The 23,567-nt window shown below is 46.5% G+C and overlaps 1 pseudogene; it reads right to left on the bottom strand.

Moving 5' to 3' along the window:
• LOC111969271 (neural-cadherin-like) overlaps window positions 1-23,567 on the bottom strand; it is a 224,035-nt pseudogene that overhangs the window by 90,670 nt on the left and 109,798 nt on the right.

A 23,567-nucleotide genomic window follows, 5' to 3' on the forward strand; every position in this document is an offset into this window, starting at 1 on the left:
CGTCATCTGAGCGCTTGCTCGGTGTGTGTGAAGGGAAAACAGTCAAATCTTCCAAATCCCGTCTCTCTGCCATCATCAGATGGCTCATTTTGGCGTGCCTCAGAAAGAGACAGCGTTTCAAATTAAAAACAGATCCCAGATCAATTCAACAGCTCGTCTTTGATGCTTAGTTCTGACATCTAATTAATGACAAGGGAGCTCATCTTCCACCCTCCTCTCCCTCTCCTCCCTCTCCTCTGCCACCCCTTCCTCTAACCAATAGTCACAGTCTTCCAGGCCCAAATTCAATGTGTTTTCAGAGGTCAGGTGTCCCTAAGGGAGTCCCAGTCAGGGATGAGAAGGCTGTGGTGGATCTCCAACGGTGCCCCCTCTTCCCCCCCCCTCTCCATATCCAGTCGCATTTACCCCCCTCTTAGGAAGCTTCAGGGCCTGGCACTCTCACAGACAACCCATTGGCCCGGGAGAGGCACTTCTCTTAGGAGTCCCTGAGTCACTGATGCACACAAATCCACAGGAACTGCCTGAACCTCAGCCAAAAACACAGGAGCAGAAGGGCCACGGGCACAAAACAACATACAAGCCGCTTTCTCTCTCCTCTCCGCCTCTCCGCCTGAAAAAACTGAGCACACAGGAAAAGTGATCCAGCTGTGTTTTATTTTTGAAACACTTTCTCTTTGGCCTTTTTTCTCCCTTTTGAGGAAAAGTCTTGTCCGCACATCAGTTCAACTATTGTTTGAGCATGTTAGCAAAAATAAATACAAAATAAAACTAAGCATGAGGGAGTCCTGAGGGAGCTGTGTGAGAGCACTTGAACAGGTTGAAGGTCATCTTGCAGCCTAACATGTGAAACACGCATGCGTATAAAATGTTCCCAGGACTACAGGGAGTCAGCTAGCTTTACTGTGCCGAGGCACAATTAGCTTCAAATATCTCAAAGGCAAAACTCGTGTAATTTAAAATTGAAACTTCGGCAGAAAACAGGTAGGGCTGTGATGATTCGGCATATCTTACAAACACTTCATTAAAAACCCGTAGCTGATCTAGAAATAGAGTGGGTCGGCCGGCTAATCACACCTCTGGAGGACGGAGATGGAGAGGTAATAAATAGAGGCGATAGAGAGAGAGAGGGAGCTGCAATAAACAGATAAGAGAAACTGAGAAACAAGAGCGATTTGGAAGGAGAGAGAAAGACTAAGGTCTGGAAGTCAAACGGAGAGTACTGATGCTCATCTCAGAACTCCGCCAACACCTTTATTTAACTCTAACAGTAAGCCCCCATAGTAAAGGCTGAGCGACAGAGGCTGGGNGGAGAGTACTGATGCTCATCTCAGAACTCCGCCAACACCTTTATTTAACTCTAACAGTAAGCCCCCATAGTAAAGGCTGAGCGACAGAGGCTGGGAAACACAATGAGCTGTAATGAGTGTGGTCAGAGCCAAACAGATATCAGAACCGTGACAATGAGAACCGAAGCTTACCTTCTCAAAGACCGGTTTGTTGTTGTTGACGTCGTCCACGCCGACGATGACCTGGGCGGTGGACGAGAGGGCCTGGGGGCCGCCAGAGGCGTTGTCATCGGTCGCTGTGACGTTCAGGACGTACTCTACCCCCTGGAGTCTGGGAGGTGGGCTGGAGCGCAGCCGGATCAGACCTGCAACAACCAATCRGAGACAAGTTATGACCTCACCATGAACGAGTGAACCTCTGCGTTCGCAAAGTCACCTGACTTATATAGAGCAGCAAAAGCGAGAACATGCTGTTCTATCCGCTTTGGACACATTGTGCCCTTGGTTTTCCCTTTTCCTGTATATGAAACAGCATGAACTGAATTCAACCCCGGAGGGTCTGCTCGTGCTCCTTTCTTCGTGACTGACACATCTGGTGTGTAGAACAGCCGTGTCGCTCGCTTCCTCAACTTCTCTCCCAGTGTCTTTGACACTTGGCCAGCGCGGGACTGCATCCAACAAAGGCAGTTGTCAATCCCACCTTCGGTGGTGCATAAAACAACAAAGGATGGTGTACGTCTGTTGTCCGTGTGACTGAGGTGCGTCTCGCCTCCGCGGTGACCGTCCCATCCCCTCGGTGCCTTGGTGACTTTTTCTTCCCTTCCAATTGGCCGTAACCCTGTGGGCGTCAGATTTCCATCCCTCTCTCTCCCCCTCTCTCTTCCTGAATGCTTTTTTAAATTTTTTATATTGCATTCATCAGGCCTTTGGTGTTTGCTAACCGTGTGTGTGGGTTGCAGACACACTTAATACATTCTGTCTTATCTTCTAAGACTCAAACAGGCACAGATGCAACCGTTGGAAATGCACTGGGTGCTGTAAACATTTCCATGGCTTTCACAGGGTCTGCGTTGGATGGAATCATATTACACCCTAACAGTGTTTCTCTTTAGAGATCGGCGCAGTCCGTCTATCTCTGCCTAACACGGTGACATGAAAGACACTGAGTGTCAGGGGAGAGGAGGGGGAGAAGAGGGGTGAGAGGAGGATGAGAGGAGGGGGAAAGGAGGTTGAGAGGAGGAAGACAGGAGGGGAAGAGGTGGGGGAGTGGGAGTGGAGGGGGAGATGAGGAGGAGAGGAGGGTGAGAGGAGGGGGAGAGGAGGGTGAGAGGAGGGTGAGAGGAAGGTGAAAGGAGGGGGAGAGGAGGGGAAGAGGAGGGTGAGAGGAAGGTGAAAGGAGGGGGAGAGGAGGGTAAGAGGAGGGTGAGAGGAAGGTGAAAGGCGGGGGAGAGGAGGGGTGAGATGCTGAGGGCCATACAACAACCAGCCATTAGGGAATCAGGAGACATCCTGTCTAYGAAATGAGGCGTGGTRCGAGCGCTACASTWGCACRGCYGRGCCAWGAGGAAAATGTAATCAATTATAATATGACATGACAGCGTGGAGCAGGGATAGGGGCAGGGTGTGTGTGGTGAGTATGGGGCACTAGCTGCCATGGAGGAGGCTGCCTGGGAGAACTTGTCAGAATGACTGGTTTCATCGGGGTAGATGGCCTGTACTAGCAGTACCATAGGCCAGGGAGCTGGTCCTATAAGAGAGAGACTAGCTGCACCACAGGCCAGGGAGCTGGTCCTATAAGAGAGAGACTAGCTGCACCACAGGCCAGGGAGCTGGTCCTATAAGAGAGAGACTAGCTGCACCACAGGCCAGGGAGCTGGTCCTATAAGAGAGAGACTAGCTGCACCACAGGCCAGGGAGCTGGTCCTATAAGAGAGAGACTAGCTGCACCACAGGCCAGGGAGCTGGTCCTATAATAGAGAGCCTGTTGAAAGAGAGCGTGTAGCCTCAGGAGGACATGTCACATACTCCCAGCAGCCCAGGGAGAGAAGAGCTCTGCACACACACAGAATTATGTTCCACAGGCCTGCCACATGGTGTAGTATTCATACATAGCCACGTACGAACACGCACACAGTGAATGTACACACCTGGGTGTACACTCAGGAACATCAAACCAATACTTTGTGGAAGAATGTGACAAATTGATCAAAAAGCTGCCTGTGAGGCCTGCTGTACATCAGTATCTATCTGGAGGAGAATGTGTTAAGATGACATAATCATCTCGACTTGACTTCAAAGACTGCTCCGAAAAAGGGTCAGCCAGAGTTGAGAGATAGAATGAAAAATGCATTTTAAAACATTCCAAGAAAAAAAAACATATTCTGTGTCCCTTCCATTCGATAAGATGTGTGTCCCGGCTGTATGGATGGAATTGATGTTTGTGCACATGCACGTGTGTGAAAGAATGTGTATGTGTGTGTGCTTGTATACATGTATGTACATGCGTGTATGCGCATGTGCTTGCGTGTGTCCAAGCATGTGTGTTTGTGTGAGTGTGTGACAGTGCTGGGTCAGGCAGGCCGAGGCATGCAGCAGTGTGCGTCACAGCCCTTGCTTAATCTGCTAAACATGGTCGATGAGACCCGGCCAGCACATATCATTGCTCGTCAAAGATGGAGAAGATGTTTCTCCAGGGGTCACTGAGCACACGTCGCTTCGTATGATGGAGGGGAGGGGGTTGGCAGGGGGGAGGGATGGGGAGCCGATGCCCCTCTCTCAACGGTCAACTTCTAATCATCGTTCTAGGCCCCCAAAACAGCGCGGATGAGGCCCTGAAAGGCAGAGAGACTGAGGAAGAACGACTACATTCGCCCCCTAGGAGAAAGGGGTGCAGTATGGTGCAAGGGGCAATAGGGGACGTTATATAAACCTCACATCACAAGCACGACAAAGAACTCCCAACTAAACTTAGTGACACTGAGGGAGGACAGCATGAGCACCTGACTACTCCACCACCAAAGGGATTTCTTTATCGCTGCAGATGATTAGAACACTTCTGTCAAATATGGACTCTTCACAGACAAACAACGATCAATAAAAAGGAAAAAGGAGGAAGGGTTCGTTCCCATTAGCTGTAGACATGATCTACCTGTTTATTGGAGGAACCATTTTGCCTGTCGTCTCGTAAATACTTCCCTCCGTGCTGAAACGGAAGGCTTTGATATCTTCATGTCTTAATACAAAGAGGAGTGATCATCTTATTGACTTTGCTGTTTGAATCCTTAAAACTGGTATTAAATCTCAGGAAACATATTCTACGCTGAGTTACAGTCAAATTAACACAGCCCACCTGCCCCGAGAAAAAATTCCCATGAAAGAACGATCCGTGGAGTAATAAATACTTTGATCTCCAAAAGAGAGAGAGTGAGATGGGGGGTGGGTTGCTCTCTCTGTGTCTGTGTCTCTCTCTGTGTCTGGTTTGTGTGTGTCTTGTGTGTGTGTGTGTGTGTGTGTGTGTGTGTGTTGTGTGTGTGTGTGTGTGTGTGTGTGTGTGTGTGTGTGTGTGTGTGTGTGTGGGTGTTGTGTGGTGGTGTGTGTGTGGTGTGTGTGTGTGTGTGTGTGTGGGTGTGTGTGTGTGTGTGAATGTTCTTTCGCCCCTAAACGTAATGATGCTAAAGTACAGTTGAAGTCGGGAAGTTTACATACACCTTTGCCATACATTTAAACTCAGTTTTTCACAATGAACTACATTTAACCCTCGTAAAAATTCCCTGTCTTAGGTCAATTAGGATCACCACTTTATTTTAAGAATGTGAAATGTCAGAATAATAGTAGAGAGAATGATTTATTTCTGCTTGTATTTCTTTCATCACATTCCCAGTGGGTAAGAAGTTTACATACACTCAATTAGTATTTAGTAGCATTGCCTTTAAATTGTTAAACTTGGGTTAAACGTTTCGGTTAGCCTTCCACAAGCTTCCCACAATAAGTTGGGTGAATTTTGGCCCATTCCTCCTGACAGAGCTGGTGTAACTGAGTTAGGTTTGTAGGCCTCCTTGCTCGCACACGCTTTTTCAGTTCTGCCCACACGTTTTCTATGGGATTGAGGTCAGGGCTTTGTGATGGCCACTCCAATACCTTGACTTTGTCCTTAAGCCATTTTGCCACAACTTTGGAAGTGTGCTTGGGGTCATTGTCCATTTGTGACCAAGCTTTAACTTCCTGGCTGATGTCTTGAGATGTTGCTTCAATATATCCACATACTTTTCCTGCCTCATGATGCAATCTACTTTGTGAAGTGCACCAGACCCTCCAGCAGCAAAGCAACCCCACAACATGATGCTGCCACCCCCGTGCTTCACGGTTGGGATGGTGTTCTTCCCTTTTATCCTCCAAACATAATGATGGTCATTATGGCCAAACAGTTATATTTTTGTTTCATCAGACCAGAGGACATTTATCATAAAAATACGACCTTTGTCCCCATGTTCAGTTGCAAACCGTAGTCTGGCTTTTTCATGGCGGTTTTGGAGCAGTGGCCCCTTCCTTGCTGAGCGGCCTTTCAGTTTATGTCGATATAGGACTCGTTTTACTGTGGATATAGATACTTTTGTACCGGTTTCCTCCAGCATCTTCACAAGGACCTTTGCTGTTGTTCTGGGATTGATTTGCACTTTTCACACCAAAGTACGTTCATCTCTAGAAGACAGAACGCGTCTCCTTCCTGAGCGGTATGACGGCTGCGTGGTCCCATGGTGTTTATACTTGCGTACTATTGTTTGTACAGATGAATGTGGTACCTTCAGGTGTTTGGAAATTTCTCCCAAGGATGAACCAGACTTGTGAAGGTCTACAATTTTTTTCTGAGGTCATGGCTGATTTCTTTTGATTTTCCCATGATGTCAAGCAGAGAGGCACTGAGTTTGAAGGTAGGCCTTGAAATACATCCACAGGTACACCTCCAATTGACTCAAATGATGTCAATTAGCCTATCAGAAGCTTCTAAAGCCATGACATTATTTTCTGGCATTTTCCAAGCTGTTTAAAGGCACAGTCAACTTAGTGTATGTAAACTTCTGACCTCCTGGAATTGTCATACAGTGAATTATCAGTGAAATAATCTGCCTGTAAACAATTGTTGGAAAGATTACTTGTGTAATGCACAAAGTAGATATCCTAACCGACTTGCCAAAACTATAGTTTGTTAACAAGTAATTTGTGGAGTGGTTGAAAAACTAGTTTTAATGACTCCAACCTAAGTGTATGTAAACTACCGAATTCAACTGTATATGGGTATGAACCGTGAAGGATTGTAACCAAATAAGAAGCTATGAGAAATAGTTTGAAATCGGGGCTTTATAAGCAAATTATCAGTTTAATGATCAGTTTAATGATGTGAGTAATACAAGGGTTAAACCCCTCTAGTGAGCCCAGGCAGCTCCATAGGTGTAAGAGATAATAGGGTCCAATAATAGTGTGTAAACTTGCAGTAGCAGCAGGATGTATACACTGATGCTAAGTCGGACCGGTCTGACAGTTACATGACTGTGAACAGTAAGGAGCTTGAATCCTATCCCAGGGGCTCCGTGGATGTGCATGATAGCAGTTATACATTCAATACGCATGCTGGAGGAGAAACAAAATGCAGAAACAAAATGCCATCCAAATGTGTGAGAACAGTTGTTTTAGAAGAGCGGTTCTACAGCCTTTTAAAGCAATTGAAGTGACATGGATGAATAGCAGGTTATTTGTTTTGTACCAATCAGGGTTATATGGCTTTTATTTATTTATATGGTTGAGAAAATCTCCCCTTTCGGCTGACAGTTACTATCAGTGGAAATGAACAAAGGAAATTGCACCTTGAAGTTCCAGAGTAATTGAATTTGTCAAAGTAATCTTATTACCCTTTAATGTGATATGCAGATTCAATGGTGCAATTTACCCAAGGTGGGGAGGGCTATGAAATTAGTTTAGGCCTTTAACACATTTTCGATTTCAAATTGCTTCCTTGGTGGGCTAAAGGCGGGACATTGGAGTAAACCTTTGATGACATTTGTAATGAAAAAATCAGCCGCACTAAAAATAAACCGCAGCCAAAGCGGATGGCACGACAATTCATTTCACCCATCTAGTGTAATATCTACAAGAAGGGATGGGGAGGAGGGAGAGCAGCAGGACTCAGTGAGGAAGAGGACGGGAGGGGTGTAAACAATATGTCTCACCTTTCTGGCTGTCGATCACAAAGTTGCCTTCGTCGTTGCCCGTTGTGATTTTGTAGGTGATTCCATCGCCGTCGGGGTCCTTGGCAAGCACCGTGGCAACCAGTGTGTTAGGCCCGGCGTCCTCCGAGACGAAGGTCCGGTAGCTGTTGACAGAGACAGAGAGACATGCCAAAATCAACACCTCTCCTCGCGTCTCCCCAGCGACAATGCAGAGTGTGAGAGTGAAAATGAGTGAATAACACACCAGGCCTTGTCATATTTTAATCACAGATTTATGAATGCATTATGAAGCTGTTAATGGGAGGGTAAAAACAGAGTTGGTTGAGTGTCTGATATGGTGGGCCTAGGTGGAGACAATTTGAGTTCTAATTCCTAATTCAATGGAGACAGCAGTCAGTAAACAGCTGTTTGCAACCTGTCACAGTGGGGAGACAGCACTAAGTGCTTGGGGTGGAGTGTGAAAAAACTAGTGAATTGGATGACAGAGTTGTGAGGAACACAGGAGAGAAGCAACCAAGCCCAGCATGTCATACAAACACACACAAATAAACTCAGCAAAAAAAGAAACGCTCTCTCACTGTCAACTGCGTTTACTTTCAGCAAACCTAACATGTGTAAATATTTGTATGAACATAACAAGATTCAACAACTGAGACATAAACTGAACAAGTTCCACAGACATGTGACTAACATGACGGACCCTCCACCTCCAAATAGATCCCGCTCCAGAGTACAGGCCTCGGAGTAAAGCTCATTCCTTCAACGGTAAACACGAATCCGACCATCATCCCTGGTGAGACAAAACCGCGACTCGCCAGTGAAGAGCACTTGGACCTGTCTGGTCCAGCGACGGTGGGTTTGTGCCCATAGGCGACGTTGTTGTCAGTGATGCCTTACAACAGGCCTACAAGCTCTCAGTACAGCCTCTCTCAGCCTATTGTGGACAGTCTGAGCACTGATGGAGGGATTGTGCGTTCCTGGTGTAACTCGGGCAGTTGTTGTTGCCATCCTGTACCTTTCCCGCAGGTGTGATGTTCGGACGTACCAATCCTGTGCAGGTGCTGTTACACGTGGTCTGCTACTGCAAGGACGATCAGCTGTCCATCCTGTCTCCCTGTAGCGCTGTCTTAGGCATCTCACAGTACAGACATGGCAATTTATTGCCCTGGCCACATTTGCAGTCCTCATGCCTCCTTGCAGCATGCCTAAGGCACGTTAATGCAGATGAGCAGGGACACTGGGCATCTTTCTTTTGGTGTTTTTCAGAGTCAGTAGAAAGGCCTCTTTAGTGTCCTAAGTTTTCATAACTGTGACCGTAATTGCCTACCGTCTGTAAGCTGTTAGTGTCTTAACGACCGTTCCACAGGTGCATGTTCATTAATTGTCTATGGTTCATTGAAAAAGCATGAGAAACCGTGTTTAAACCCTTTACACTGAAGATCTGTGAAGTTATTTGGATTTTTACAAATTATCTATGGAAGACAGGGTCCTAAAAAAGGGACGTTTCTTTTTTTGCTGAGTTTATGTAGAACATATGCCAAATATAGAATACACAAATAATGCATGAACACCTTGATCTCATACTGCCAGCCACGTTCATTCCCCCTGGGAGATTCACTCATAAAGACGCTCACAGATGGGCCGCGGTAAGCGGCGAAGGTCTCATAGACTTCAATTGGAGTAGGGTGCTAGGTCGGCAAAACACAAGCAGTTTTGCATGCTGCGCTCGAGGCGCCAAAAGAGGAATTTTCTGAAGTCTTCAGCGGCCACCACGCACGGTTGACCAATGAGCATCGTTCATCTTGTCAACCAATCAAACAATGTTTTAATGATAACACGCGAGCTGACAACAACGTGGTTCAATTTCCGTTTATCACGGCTCACCTGTAAGCGCCTTAATGCAAATTACACATCACGTACATGCAGTACATGTCACCTAAACAAGAATCATGAAGCTCAAACCATGTGCATCCTAACAGAGACATACGCATTGTCAAGTTAGAGGACTCCTATCATGCATATACATTAAAACAGTTAAAAGTAAGTAAGCATTGTCCCGAGCCAGAACAGCCAATAGGGGCAGCAGCCTATCTCATGTTTTTCTAGTGTGATGCAGCTTGATGTACAACTACACTCCCTAAACAAGACGTCATAAGGTCTTACCCACAATCCATCTCCTGACTGCTGAGTGCCAAGAAGAGAGGCATCAGGTCTCATTTTCTTTTGTATTTGGTATGACCCCCAACCTTGCAGTTTCAGGGCTGACACTCAAGGCCACTGATTATGCACATGCTGTACATTACAATCCACAAAATGACAATGAAGACACAGAGCCATAGGAAATCGGGATTGTGCACGATGGAGGGCAATTATGTCTGTTCTCAGTCTATTCCATTGGCTAACGCTTGGCCTGGGACCCCTAGACTGGGAACCCCAGAGCAGGCTCCAGGACTGGCTATGTGATAGAAGCTCCCGATAGCAGTGACAGAACAGAAGATAGCACATTACTGCTGTTATGTAAATGTGATTCAATTTATACCTACAGTAAACTGACTATAATGTTCAGTTTGTGGCCTTCAAATCTAGCAGGCCTGTATTGTAAAGAACTGTCACACCCTGATCAGTTTCACCTGTCCTTGTGATTGTCTCCACCCCCCTCCAGGTGTCGCTTGTTATTCCTGGTGTATATATCCCTGTGTTTCCTGTCTCTCTCTGCCAGCTCGTCTTGTATGTTTCAAGTCAACCAGCGTGTTTTATTCCGAGCTCCTGCCTTTTCTATTCTCTTTTACTAGTCCTCCCGGTTTTTGCCTGTCCACGACCATTCTCTTGCCTATCCCTTTTGGATGTAATAAATATCAAAGACTCAAACCATCTGCCTCCCGTGTCTGTATCTGGGTCTCGCCACATTTTTATTTTATTTATTCTCGTCAACACAGGAACACGCATAAAGGTACACAGACGGCCATCCCCCCACTCCCACAGACTCCCACTCATCCCTCATTCTCAGAATCACTCTTGTTCTGCTGTAAGACTGTACACACAGCAAGAACTGTAGTTTGTTTCAATGCAACAGTCACAGTGATGCAAAAACAAACACATTCACACAGAGATATAAGCACCACGGTCTTCCCAGCTGTCTCTTTCACCATCACCCTCTCGCTTCATCTCAATTGAAATGTTCCCGTGGATGTGAGTGCGTCTAACAGAGGAAAGACAAACAGGGCCTCAATGTGGGCACAGTATGTTGTCGCTCATCATTCCACCCACGCTCCACTCAGCTCAGAGCTAGTGGACGCAAAAACAAGACAGAGGAGCGACTCACTCTGACAGACTGGCAGAGACGGACTCTTCTACTGAGCTAGCGTGCTCTGTCCGTCTGTCTGTCTTGTCTGTCTGTCTGTAGTATGTCTGTCTGTAGTCTCTCGGACTTGTCTTTCTGTCTACTACCCCCTCCTCCACTCCTCAGTCAGTAGAAAAGGAGTGATTTTGCTGGGTAGGGAGGAGAGGGAAAAGGCATTCACAGCATGTCCTTTGTGTTCCTTTCTGCCTGTGCCAGTGGATGGAAGCTTCACAGAATTTCTCAACAATGATGATCTACTGTATATTATCCAATCAAAATAACCTTTTTTAGGGCAGAAATGTTGCAAACCTTTCATGTGTCATACTGAGCGACGTGTCATATTCTCGGTATATTGTTTACACAAGAGCATTATGCACTTCCTATTTCCATGGAAACCAATGTTCCAGTTTCATTCATTTGATTTGAATTGATTAGGGCCCTGTCATTCACTTGATTAGCGCCCTGTCAAGTTGTCTTTCAATAGGCACGCAGGCAAGACTGTATGGAGCGACAATCTTGATAACTTATGCAGAACAAACGAAGATGACAACGTCTTCTAAAAGGATTATCTACTACAATGATACTTCTCTAAATGAAAAAACTAAATTCAACTGATCAGCGATCATGTCAAATCAGTTGACAAATGGAGAGAGGTTTGGGAGAGGGAAGAGAAAAGGGGAGAGTGATTGTGAGAAGGAAGCAGAGTAAGATGGGTGGAGGTCCAGAGAGACAGAGAGATAGAGAGTGAAGATCAAGGGAGAGGTGGAGATGGGAGTGGTTGTACTCTTCATCAGGTCCTTTTCCACACAACTGATTGATGGGTAACAGAGGGGAGCTGACAGGCATTTCACGCCTGTGATTTATGTCCCCGATTGGATATGACCCTCTCAACCCCTTCACCCCTCCCCATGTCACCCGCCTGCTTCAACTGACACCGGAACCTTTAATCTGTCACCAGCCTCAAATGGCCATTTCCCATGACGAGATGACACCCTCGTACACACACACACACACACACACACACACACAACACCACACAACAACACACCACACACACACACACACACACACACACACACACACACACACACACACACACACACACACACACACACACACACACACACACACACACACACACACACACACACACACACACACACACACACACACACACACACACACACACACAATCTCTCAAGCCTTATTTTCATAGGCTCCATTTTCTCTAAATAAAGAGAGGATCCACCACACCACAGCTCCTCCCCACCACCTGCCTCCGCCGCTCAAAGGGTGCCCGTCACAGACTCAGGCTGCTGTCCCTCTCTCACCTGTCGCCGTGGACTTTGGCCCAGGTGACGGGGTTCTGACAAAAGGACTGACTAACAACTCCCAGTCGGGGCGGCCATTTTGTGGGAGAGGCAGTGGGTGAACGGTGAACGTGGCAGGCGCCTGCACAGGCAGACAGACAGTGGTTGTGTATTCACCTCACAGTGCCCACTCTCCCTCTCATTATCTACCCCATCAATCTCATTTCAACACAAACTCCAGCTACTGCTCCATCAGAGTCTGCCAACATCCTCCCGCCCGTCGGCCAACCAGCCAGCCCGCCTCTACCACACCAGACACACAGACGCTCTGTCACCCTTAACCCCATTTCCCTCCACAATGACTGACATCAGCCACAATATAATTAGCCAATTTACCCAACACATCTATTACATATTAACGACTGACAAAACACACAGCGCCGGCCCGAGACCGAGGCTTGTTGTTTGTGCTCATTAGCATCTCTCCATCTTCTGTAATGTCAACAGATTGCCGGGGCTCTGTGAATACATGTATAAATATCTCTCTGCCTATCCAATTCACTCATCACTCAGGTTACTGTCGGCCAGCAAACAATCCCTGTAATGATCTACTTAGTGTACACCGGGCTGAGTGACGAGACTCACTTTGTCGATTTCACCAGCAACACGTCACTGTCGAATGAAAACCTCGGAACTCCATTTCTGCCTTTTTTAAACATATATTTTTACATGTATTGAAAGCAATAACTCCCCTCAATATTCGTTGGACATTTCATGAGTCTATGCCCACGAAAATGTACACAAAATATCGTCCGAGGTTTTATTGTATGTTCGTTAATAGGAAAATATATTTTTTTTTTTTTCCTGAAAGGTTTCTGTGTTGGAGATGAGGTTTTCATCTGATAGCGATGAACAGCAAAGGGGAGCGAACCGAGTGGCAAATGAAACTGGCTGATCCAATTGAGCCCAATGAAAATAAGTCTGGCGGCCATCACCAAGTTACTCAATTAACTTCTCACTGTGTTACACATTAGAGAATATCTGTTTGGTTTTACGCATTGTAGAGTAACATCGCCGATTCATTGAAGATCTCTGTAGAATGGACATCACCAGGGGAAACTGGGGATGCTCCTGCTGACAGGAAATCAATTCTTCCCACAAAACCCCCAACAGATACACAGAGCAATAGCATCATAACACACACTTAGACACACACACACAGCCTCCCATCACCCCGCACACAGACCGACACACAGCCTCCCATCACAGCACACATAACCCCATTCACCTACCCACACCATAACATTAACCCAACAACTAAAAGCTAACTCATCTACATACAGTAGTGCATCCATATCAGCAATTCATATCCAGCCACACCCACACACTGGTTCCCTGCCACTGTTCATCAGAATGATTCAAACAGACATCCCTGGTGGGCAGTTGGTTCTCCCTCTACTCTCTCACTCTGTCTGACTCACTCACTCCATCTCTCTCTCTCAACTCTTTCCCTACCTCTCCATCTCTCTCTGAAAAGCAAACCTGTACTTCAGCGCGCGCACGCGCACACACACACACACACACACACACACACACACACACACACAACACACCACACACAACACACACACACACACACACACACACACACACACACACACACACACACACACACACACACACACTGCCCTGGTGCTGGAGTTATTCTCTCCACGACAACTAAAGGCATGGCTGATTGAACCTGCCTCACCAATCTGCAGAGCTAGCTGACAGAAAATTGTCCAATTAAAAGAGCCACAGGCCAGAGCAACGCCAGAGGGGGAAAAAAAACAGCTCAATGTATCACAACAGATCGGCCCGGAACAGCAGGGTAATGCGGCATTTAGAAAAAGGACTGTGCGGATGAGCTAATACAGGGCAGGAAACATGCCCAAGAGGAACAGGACAGATAGAGATGTTTAAATCCCAGTTTGTCTTTCTTTTTTGTTGTTGTGTGTTTTGCTTTGAAGCGGTTTGGGTTGTAGACCAGCAGCAGCTGCAAGGGATTTTGGGAATTGGCAGCCATGTGGAATTCTGGGAAACTGCAGCTGCACTGGATTGTGGGAGGAGGCAGCTGTGCAGAGCAGAGGAAAGTGAAATGGCATGGCCTAGGCTGACAAATAGGCAGGGTGAGGGTTAACAACAAGAAGAGCAGGCAGGGTGGAAGGAAAATGGCAAATAAAGACAAATTATGAGTAGAGAAGGGAGATAATTAAATAGGCGCCCTGTTTAGATGTTGATGATGAGGAAGATAATGATGGCCATGATGATGATTGTAATAACCACACTCTTACTTATGATGGTAATAGTGATGAAGAGGAGAAGCAGTACTGTACTCACATATGCTGGGAGAACTCGGGGACCTCATCGTTGACATTGGCCATGCGGATGCGTACAGTGGCTGTACCTGTCCGGGGCACATCTCCCTTGTCCACAGCCATCACCACAAACTCATACAGGTGGTTGGGCCTCTCATAGTCCAGCTGTCCTGCAGGGAAAATGGTGCCGTGGGGAGAGATGCTGAAGTCTGGGCTCAGAGTGTAGTAGGTCAACTCAGCGTTCAGGTCCGAGTCACAGTCACTGGCAGACACTAGAGTGAGGGAGAGACAGGGTAGAGAGGGGAGGTTGGATAAGGAGATATCTCTGTATTCTGCAACGTCATCTAACCAGAACAGATATGTCCAACATGTGACACTAGTCTAGATGCTAGACTTAATTACTACTGTTTTTTCATGCATGTTCACACATTTCTGTATCACATCAAATTGAAGGTTAGGAAAAGGCAAGCATTTTCCCAAATGTCTCTTTTGTGTGGAAAACTTACTGGAGTAGGGATACGGTCAGAGTGATTGCCTTGCTAAAAGAGAGGGCTCAGTCTGCGACTGGGATCAGCATTTCCTCCGCTAAATCGTCCTTTTCACCGTGAACTCCTGCATTCTGCTATTCTCCTTAGATTGCATTCAGTATACTCTCTGTATCATGTAGACCCACAGCATCCAAGATACCAGGAGGTTGGTGGCACCTTAATTGGGGAGGACGGGCTCGTGGTAATGGCTGAAGTGGAACTACTGGAATGATATCAAATACATCAAACACACGGTTTCTAGGTGCTTCATGCCATTCCATTTGCTCCGTTCCGGCCATTATTATGAGCTGTTCAGCAGCCCCCACTGGTCCAAGGGAACCTCGTTTGGTGGATTTAAATGTCACCAACAACACTGTCAAATATGAGCATTATCCTTGACACATATCCATATACTGTGGAAGACTTCATACATCAAAGTCAATATTTCGTTTCCTCAGTATGCACTTCCTGACTTAGCAATGAGAGTCATTTGAATATCCATCAATACTGAGCCAGTTAGGCTTTAAAGGATTGTTGGGCTAACTGACAGTACAAGATAACATCCCTTCTTGGCCTGAGCCCCAGATCTACAGGGAGTGAAGTCTTTGGCCAAATGGAGTATCTGATGAAACTGCCTCCTATGGTCTGGTTCCTCAGCCCTCACCACAGCACAGAGCTTTCGGAGACATAGATTCATAAATCATGTTGTGTGATGCTGTTTACCATGTTTCTGCATCTACTTTAAAACCAGCCTAAACGCCTAAATCCATGTTTATCTAATCTTTCAGATCCACTTCAGCCAATCCCAGGGCTTGTTGCTGTGGCCTGGGCAAGCCCTAAACAAATGGAGCCGGATGATGTCCAGTGTAAAGTCTCTCTCGCTCTGTGACACAATCACCGCCTCCTGTTCGTACCCCACTAATCCCCGGAACAAGAGCCGAATCTCGGCTTCTTCACCTTAAACCGTCGGACCAACATACAGGGAATAAAAAAACAACATTTAATTGAAAGCTTACATGTCCCCATAGATGTGACCCAGATATGGTGTTCTCACGGCTGCTTAAAAGTCTGTATGAGCCATGTCGTTCCGTTCGCTCTAGATGCGCTCCGTTCTGCGGTGAAGTCCTGTTATGTTCAGATTCACAGTGATAATTGCAGCTTAACACATCTGCTGGTAGGTCGGTCCCTACGCACCTGTTGAGCATAGCAGGCACACCACACCTGCTGGGGCTCCTTTACCAAACACACCTGCCTCACCGCAGTCTCACAGCGGTGTCTGCCATAAAAAGGCTGTTCATCAGCAAGAGGACACCTCTGGTACTATAAAAATCACAAATAAGTGTACACCTATCCACTCCTCACCCAACCAGCATGGTGAACATAGCACTAGAGAATAATACTCAACTTCTGTGACTACACTACAGAGAATATGTGGAGCTTCGTGAGGTCTTCTCCTAGGAACAGAACTGTCCGTTGTCCCTGGACATGAGATGACCAATAGAGCAAGAGGGGGGATGGAGGGAGGATGGAGGGGGTGTAGGGTTCTGTAAGAGCTACACCATGAGAGAGAGTGTATGAGTGTATGTGAACTCACCTTGTAACAGAGAGGTTGCCGTGGTTACAGTCTCCGGCACACTGTCTTTGCTGTAAATGGACTGCAGGAACTCAGGAACGCAGTCATTTTCATCTGTGATGATCACACGCACCTGTTTCAATAAGAGAAAGAGAGAGAGAGAGAGAGAGAGAGAGAGAGAGAGAGAGAGAGAGAGAGAGAGAGAGAGAGAGCATGGGAGTAAATGATTCTCCTCCTCCAGGTAATTTGATAGTTATCTTTAGGCCTTTGATAGATTAGTTGCTAAACCTAATTAACTGTCTTACTATGAATTGCTTTTAGCAGCTCAGCTAATACAATCTATTTAAACTGAGAAGAAAGTGAGCTAGAGACACTGAGTAAAATGTGAGTATCGTACAGTTGAAGGTGAAGTATAATACATCGCAGGGCAGAAAGGTTGAGCTTGGGCTGTGCCAGGGAGCAAGAGTCATTCATATCTGGGCTTCTGAAAGTGTCTGATTGTGGCCAGTCTGGGGAGAGAGCCAGTAATCATCCCTGATATTTATCACAGGAGAGGAAAAGCTGCTTTCACTAGATTGCCCTTTCACTACTAACAGTCAGAGCCAAACTCTACAGCAATCCCCCAAGAGAAGAAAAGGGTCAGAAAAAGAAGAAAAAGAGAAAAGATGCTCTGCTGCCGCTGTTTCTTCCCCGTTCCACCCCTCCTCCTCTGCCCTTCCTCTCCTCTGAAAGAGGAACAGTGAGGTAACAGGGGATTACAGCGTCCTCCTCACTGAAATTCACACTGATACACCAGTCATAGAGAGAGAGAGAAAAAATCCCACAAAATGAACATAATCCTCCAAATCCACACCTTTCCCTCCCTCATTACACCGTGCAGTCAGCGCTTAGCCATGTGCTCAAAGGTGTGCGTTCATAAGCGCTTGTTCTTTGTTATCTGCCGTGAGCAGCAGTTACATCCCTATCCGGGCTCGGAGGGACACAAACCTCACAGATTTACATAGAGGCTAGGATTGCTTACCCAGGCCAATTAATAACCCAGCTAGCCACCAGACTGAGACCTGTAGCGTGGCGACAGTCGATCCAGTGAGAGGGTCTCATAATCAATACCAGCGGTGAGACACAATGCAGTCTTAACTTCCTCCTGTGACTACCAGGAGAGAACCACTGACATGAAATACAGTGTATTGCTCTGCTCCACTATTCATTAGGAGGGTAAGGAGAGCTTTCCTGCCCGCATTAACAGCTGTTCTCTTCCAGTCCAGAGCCTGCAGCTAAGGAGGAGAACACTCAGTCAGCCTCGGAGTGTTCTTCCGCTTATCAGAGTCAGAACGCTCTCAGAAGAACAAAACAACAAGAACTGGAGAGAACATCAGCTGACCCCCTTTAACACACACCACGACTACTGTGCCAAAGCATACAACTGTTCTGTTAGCAGAAGCACAGTAATTTGAGCTCTGCCCATGCAGCTCCCTGAGGAGATGCAAGCCAGTAAGTGAGGAGAGAGAGAGCCCTGTGCTGGGCAGTGCAGTGATGAAACAGAGGGCTGAATCTAACGTGAGAGCCAGTCAGCTCTGATAAGGCTGTTGTGGAGGGGCTGGGCAGGTCACTGGCTGGTTAGGTAACTAATGGTGCTACAAAGAATTCGCTGCAGTAGGAGAAACGCCTGGAATCTGCCTGCAAATTAACAAAGCAGATTCTAAGTTCAGGGCCTTTTCACACCTCAGTGTCTTTGGACGCAGCTTTGACTCGTTGACTTATTGGATTTACATTTTCTGAAGGTATGTCATGAGAGTTCACAGCTGTGCCCTGTGGCATGGGCAGGCCAGCAAGGGTTAGACAGGGCAGGAGCATGGGCAGGCTAGCAAGGGTTAGACAGGGCAAGACAGGAGCGTGGGCAGGCTAGCAATGGGCTACATCTCTGCTCTCTCTCTCTCTCTCTCTCTCTCTCTCTCTCTCTCTCCTCTCTCTCCTCTCTCTCTCTCTCTCTTCTCTTCTCTCTCTCTCTCTCGCTTCTCTCTCTCTCTCCTCTCTCTCTCTCTCTCTCTCTCCCTTTTCTCTCTCTCTCTCTTCTCTCTCTCTCTCTCTCTCTCTCTCTCTCTTCTCTCTCTCTCTCTCTCTCTCTCCTCTCTCTCTCTCTCTCTCTCTCTCTCTTCTCTCTCTCCTCTTCTCTCTCTCTCTCTCTCAAGCTCACAGGATTGGACAGATTTTAGGAGCAGCTGCCAGTCTTTTCTCTCTCCCCCTCATGTTTGTTCCCACATTTTGTTTGGCTCTGTGCTCTACTGTTGTGCCTGCGGACAGGGAAAACCAGTGGACGGCTGAGCAGTGAAGATGTCTGAGGCGGGGCACCACAGAAGAGAAACACTGGAAGCCATTCTCTAGTCTCTCCCCCAGGTCCCTCAACCATGTTGAATTAGCAGTGAAGGCTGGGACAACAAACTAGACCACCCAACATCATACATGTTCCCGTTCCTTTTGTTCATGAAGCCGTTGCCCATGTGTCGCAGCTCTATTAATTGATATTCCAGAATGAACCCTGTGAGAGGCTTTACATTCAGTGTGTGTTTGTGTGTGTGTGTGTGTGAGAGAGAGAGAGAGTGAGAGACAGAGAGGTTCCAAGGCCGGCCTGGACCCATAAACACACACACACACAGAAAGATGCACCATGCAGAGGCTCTTTCAGCTGCAGAACACTTGCAGGTGGAACACCTGATCTTGTCTCTCTTATTATATGGACCCACCTCAGCAGCACTGCTCAGACTGTCCTGGTCCTCGCTGGCCCTGACCATGAGCAGGAAGCTGTGCTGGTCCATCTCAAAGTCTATGGTCCTGGTCAGAGTGATCTCCCCCGTGTCCGCCTGCATGCTGAACAGACTGCTGGGATTGATGAGCAGGCTGTAGCTGATTGGCTGCTTCTGGAAGGACACGGCTGGAGTTGCCAGGAAGCTGCCGAAGAGCGGGGCAGGAAAGGGAATTATTTATTTATTTGTTTATTAGGATCTCCATTAGCTTATGCTCATGCAGCCGCTACTCTTCCTGGGGTCCACACACAACACAACATAATATAGAACATTCATAGACAAGAACAGCTCAAGGACAGTATATAAATTGAAAATAAAACATTCCTGTACTGACAAAACAGAGAGAGAGGGGGGGGAGAGGGAGAGAGAGAGAAAGAGACAGAGAGAGTGCGTGAGTGAAAGAGGGATAGAGAGAAAGAGTGTGAGAGAAAGTAAGAGAGAGAATGAGAAAGAGAGAGAGAGAGAAAGTAAGAGAGAGAGAGAGAGAAAGAAAGAGAGGATGATGAATACATCTAGCAAGGCTATTCAGTTTAGTGATGAGACAGAGAGGGGGGAAATGTAAAGAAGGACTAATGTTTTCTGGTTTGTGTAATGTGTACCACAACGGCAATGGAGTTATGTTCAAGGTTTTTGATGAGTTCCCTCAGGCGCTCAGCAGGAACAATCACCACAGATGTTACTCTTTCAACTGATGGGTGAGTGATGTAATTCCTGTCAATCAAAATAGAGGATAGGATAGGAGAGAATACAGGAGGCAGGAGGCCAAAGATCAAATCCTTTACAGTAACGCCCCAGGCTTTAATATAGTGAGAGAGTGTGTGTGTCTGCGTGTGTGCGTGTGTGTGTCTGTCTGTCTGTGTGACAAACAATCACTGGTCATATATTGAATAACTATGTATACCTGATTTATGTGAACTTGTGGCTGAGTGCATAATGGTTATTGTATGAAAATGTCTGAGTTTGTGAGTGTATGTGCACTGTTAAAGTGTGTAATGTGTGCATATCATTGGCAATCGGTACTATATTTATGTATTCAAATTATTTGTGAATACTAGCAAATTATTTTCATGCCAACTTGTTTTTTTAACCTATGACCTTTATAACTTTTGGTTTTACATTATGTATGTGTATGTGTGTGACTGTCCATGTTTGTGTGCATGTGTGCAATTGTTTGTTTGTGTGTTTGTGTTTCTGCGTGTGCCTATGTGTGTGTGTGTGTGGTTGTGTGTTGTGTGTGTGTGTGTGTGTGTTGTGTGTGTGTGTGTGTGTGTGTGTGTGTGTGTGTGTGTGGTGTGTGTGTGTGTGTGTGTGTGACTATGCATGTGTGTACATGTGTGTCACGCTGGTAACAAAGATTCGGGAGACAGGCGCAGGAATGCGTAATAGGGGTTTTATTCAGCACAAATTACGGCGTGCCATGTAAAGGCACGGGGACGAAGACCAAACAAACACGTGACAAAATACAGGGTTGAAACCCAAATAAAAGAGCGAGGAGTACCTCGATGTCACGACTTCCACCGAAGTCAGCTCCTCTCCTTGTTCGGGCGGCGTTCGGCGGTCAACGTCACCGGCCTTCTAGCTATCGCCGCTCCATTTTTCATTGTTCCATTTGTTTTGTCTTGTTCCCCGCACACCTGGTTTACATTCCCTAATCACATTGTGTATATATATTCCTCTGTTCCCCCCATGTCCTTGTGTGGAACTGTTTTGTGTTACGTGTTTTATGTGACGTGCCAGGCTGGTTTTCCATGTTCCGTGTTTATATCACGAAGTATGTTTACTTGGTAACTATAGCTTTTGTGACTGTTTTTGCGCTTTGCACCTTTGCCATTTTTGCTGGAGGTTTTGACGCAGTTGCGTCCGTCTGCTGTTTGCTCCTGCCTAAATAAAGTGTGCGCCTGTTCACAACTCTCTGCTCTCCTGCACCTGACTTCACTACCAGTACGCACACCAGTGACACTCGAATAAATAACACAAGCGCACGATGATTATCACACGAAACGAGACCCGTAATCATCTGCGCATTCCACAAGGGCACGAAAGCCCAAAACACACAGCACAGGTACTCACACGCACCAACGGACATTGTAACAATAATGGACAGCCCAATGGAAACCAAAGGGCACGCTTATACAAGTACTAATCAGTGGGAATAGGGGACAGGTGTGCGTGATGAAAGTTCCGGAGGGATCCGTGATAATGTGTGTGTTTGTGTGTGTGCGTACATGGATGTGTGCATGCGTGCGTGAGTGTGCGTGTACTTTGCGTGTGTGAGACTCAGAGGAGGCTGGTGGGAGGAGCTATCGGAGGACGGGCTCATTCTAATGGCTGGAATGGAATTAACGGAGCGGTATCAACTATATGGAAACTCCATTCCATTGATTCCATTCCAGCCATTAGAATGAGCCTGTCCTCCTAAAGTCCCTCTCACCAGCCTCCTCTGCTTTGCATGGGTGTATGTGTGACTTTGCATATGTGTGTGTGTGTGTGTGTGTGTGTGTGTGTGTGTGTGTGTGTGTGTGTGTGTGTGTGTGTGTGTGTGTGTGTGTGTGGCACTCACGTCTGTCTCTCTGGTGTGTTCTCAGGTAGTGAAATAGTGAAGGATGCGTTGGAGAACTGTGGCGCTCTGGCTCCTGCTATGATTGACACTACCACTGGGGGACTACGGCTACCCAGCCGGTCAGCAGCCACCACTGTCAACAGGTACTCTTTGTCCCTCTGAAGTGGCAGCCCCGTGGTCCGGACATGACCACTCTTTCTGTCCACCTCGAAACGCCCGTCACCACCTGCAGTTAGGAGACAACGGAGGACTTTATTTTCGAAATATATATTTGAAGGTGTTTTCTGACTAGATAAAGAGAGATAGGATGACAGTGGGAAACAAACTGCGAGGGATGGTGTTAAAGGGCAGTAAGCCAACCTATGCTGACATGTGTTGGGAGGCTGCAGTATTACCGCTAGACCAGCCAGGCCACAACAAATGTTTTTTCTGTCATTCATTCGTGGAACAGAACGTCCAGTATGTTCAATATTAGAGGGATTGATTGATTTAATGAGTCAAGGTGATTTTACTGTATTTAATAAGACAGCTGCGCAGCAATAATGAACCTCTTAAAATGCATTGAAAAGAAAGTGCAGATGGAATCTAATATTAGAGCCATTGACGCACAGACTCACACATGTAATCCCACCCACTGGCAATTTCATTCTGCGAACTTCCGCAATTGTACACAACATATGACATAAGATAAGACACATGCTTATCTTAATGAGATGAAAGACTAGAAGTATAAAAGTATAAAAGCATGTATAAAACTAACTAAAACCATATAAAATGTTTTTATTTTCTCTTTCTATTACAATGCTGCCAGTTCGTGTACTCAATGAAATTGTACTCAATCACTGGACAGGAAGCACCTACCATCAGACAGGAAGTACTCCACCTCCCCGTTGTTGCCCTCGTCTCCGTCCTGGGCGTGGAGCTTGTAGACCAGTGACCCAGCCAGGGCGTTGGGAGGTACCACTGCCAGGTAGGGGGAGGGGACCATGGTCCATTCCGGAACATTGTCATTCACATCGGTCACTGTCAGCTCCACCCGTACCAGGTACCAGTCTGGACCTGTAGAGGAGTGGCAGAGATTGGTCCTCTGTAGCTCATTTGGTAGAGCATGGCGCTTGCAATGTGAGTATAGTGGGTTCGATTCCTGGGACCAGCTGTATGGAAAATGTATCCACGCATGACTGGAAGCCGCTTTGGATAAAAACATCTGCTAAATGGCATATACAGTGCCTAGTGAAAGTCTACACACCCCTTGCACATTTTTCACATTTTGCTGCCCTAAAATAAAATCTAGAAAGGGATTTTTTTTTTTTTTTAAATCCCCTACCGATCTACACAACCTACTCCACATTTTAAAAGTAAAAGAAACATTTAAAAATAATAATAATAATAATAATTTAATAAATTACAAAATATACTTAGTGGAAGCACCTTTGGCAGCCATTACAGCTTTGAATCATTTTTAATAAGATTCAACCAACCTTAGCACAACTCTTAGGGCAACATTTATACCTTGTTTTTGTGAAAATTGCTCAAGCTCGGTTAATTTGGTTGGGAATCATTGATGGACAGATATATTCAAACCTTGTCTC

The sequence above is a fragment of the Salvelinus sp. IW2-2015 genome, linkage group LG10 (genome assembly GCF_002910315.2).
Source record: "Salvelinus sp. IW2-2015 linkage group LG10, ASM291031v2, whole genome shotgun sequence".
NCBI lineage: Eukaryota > Metazoa > Chordata > Actinopteri > Salmoniformes > Salmonidae > Salvelinus > Salvelinus sp. IW2-2015.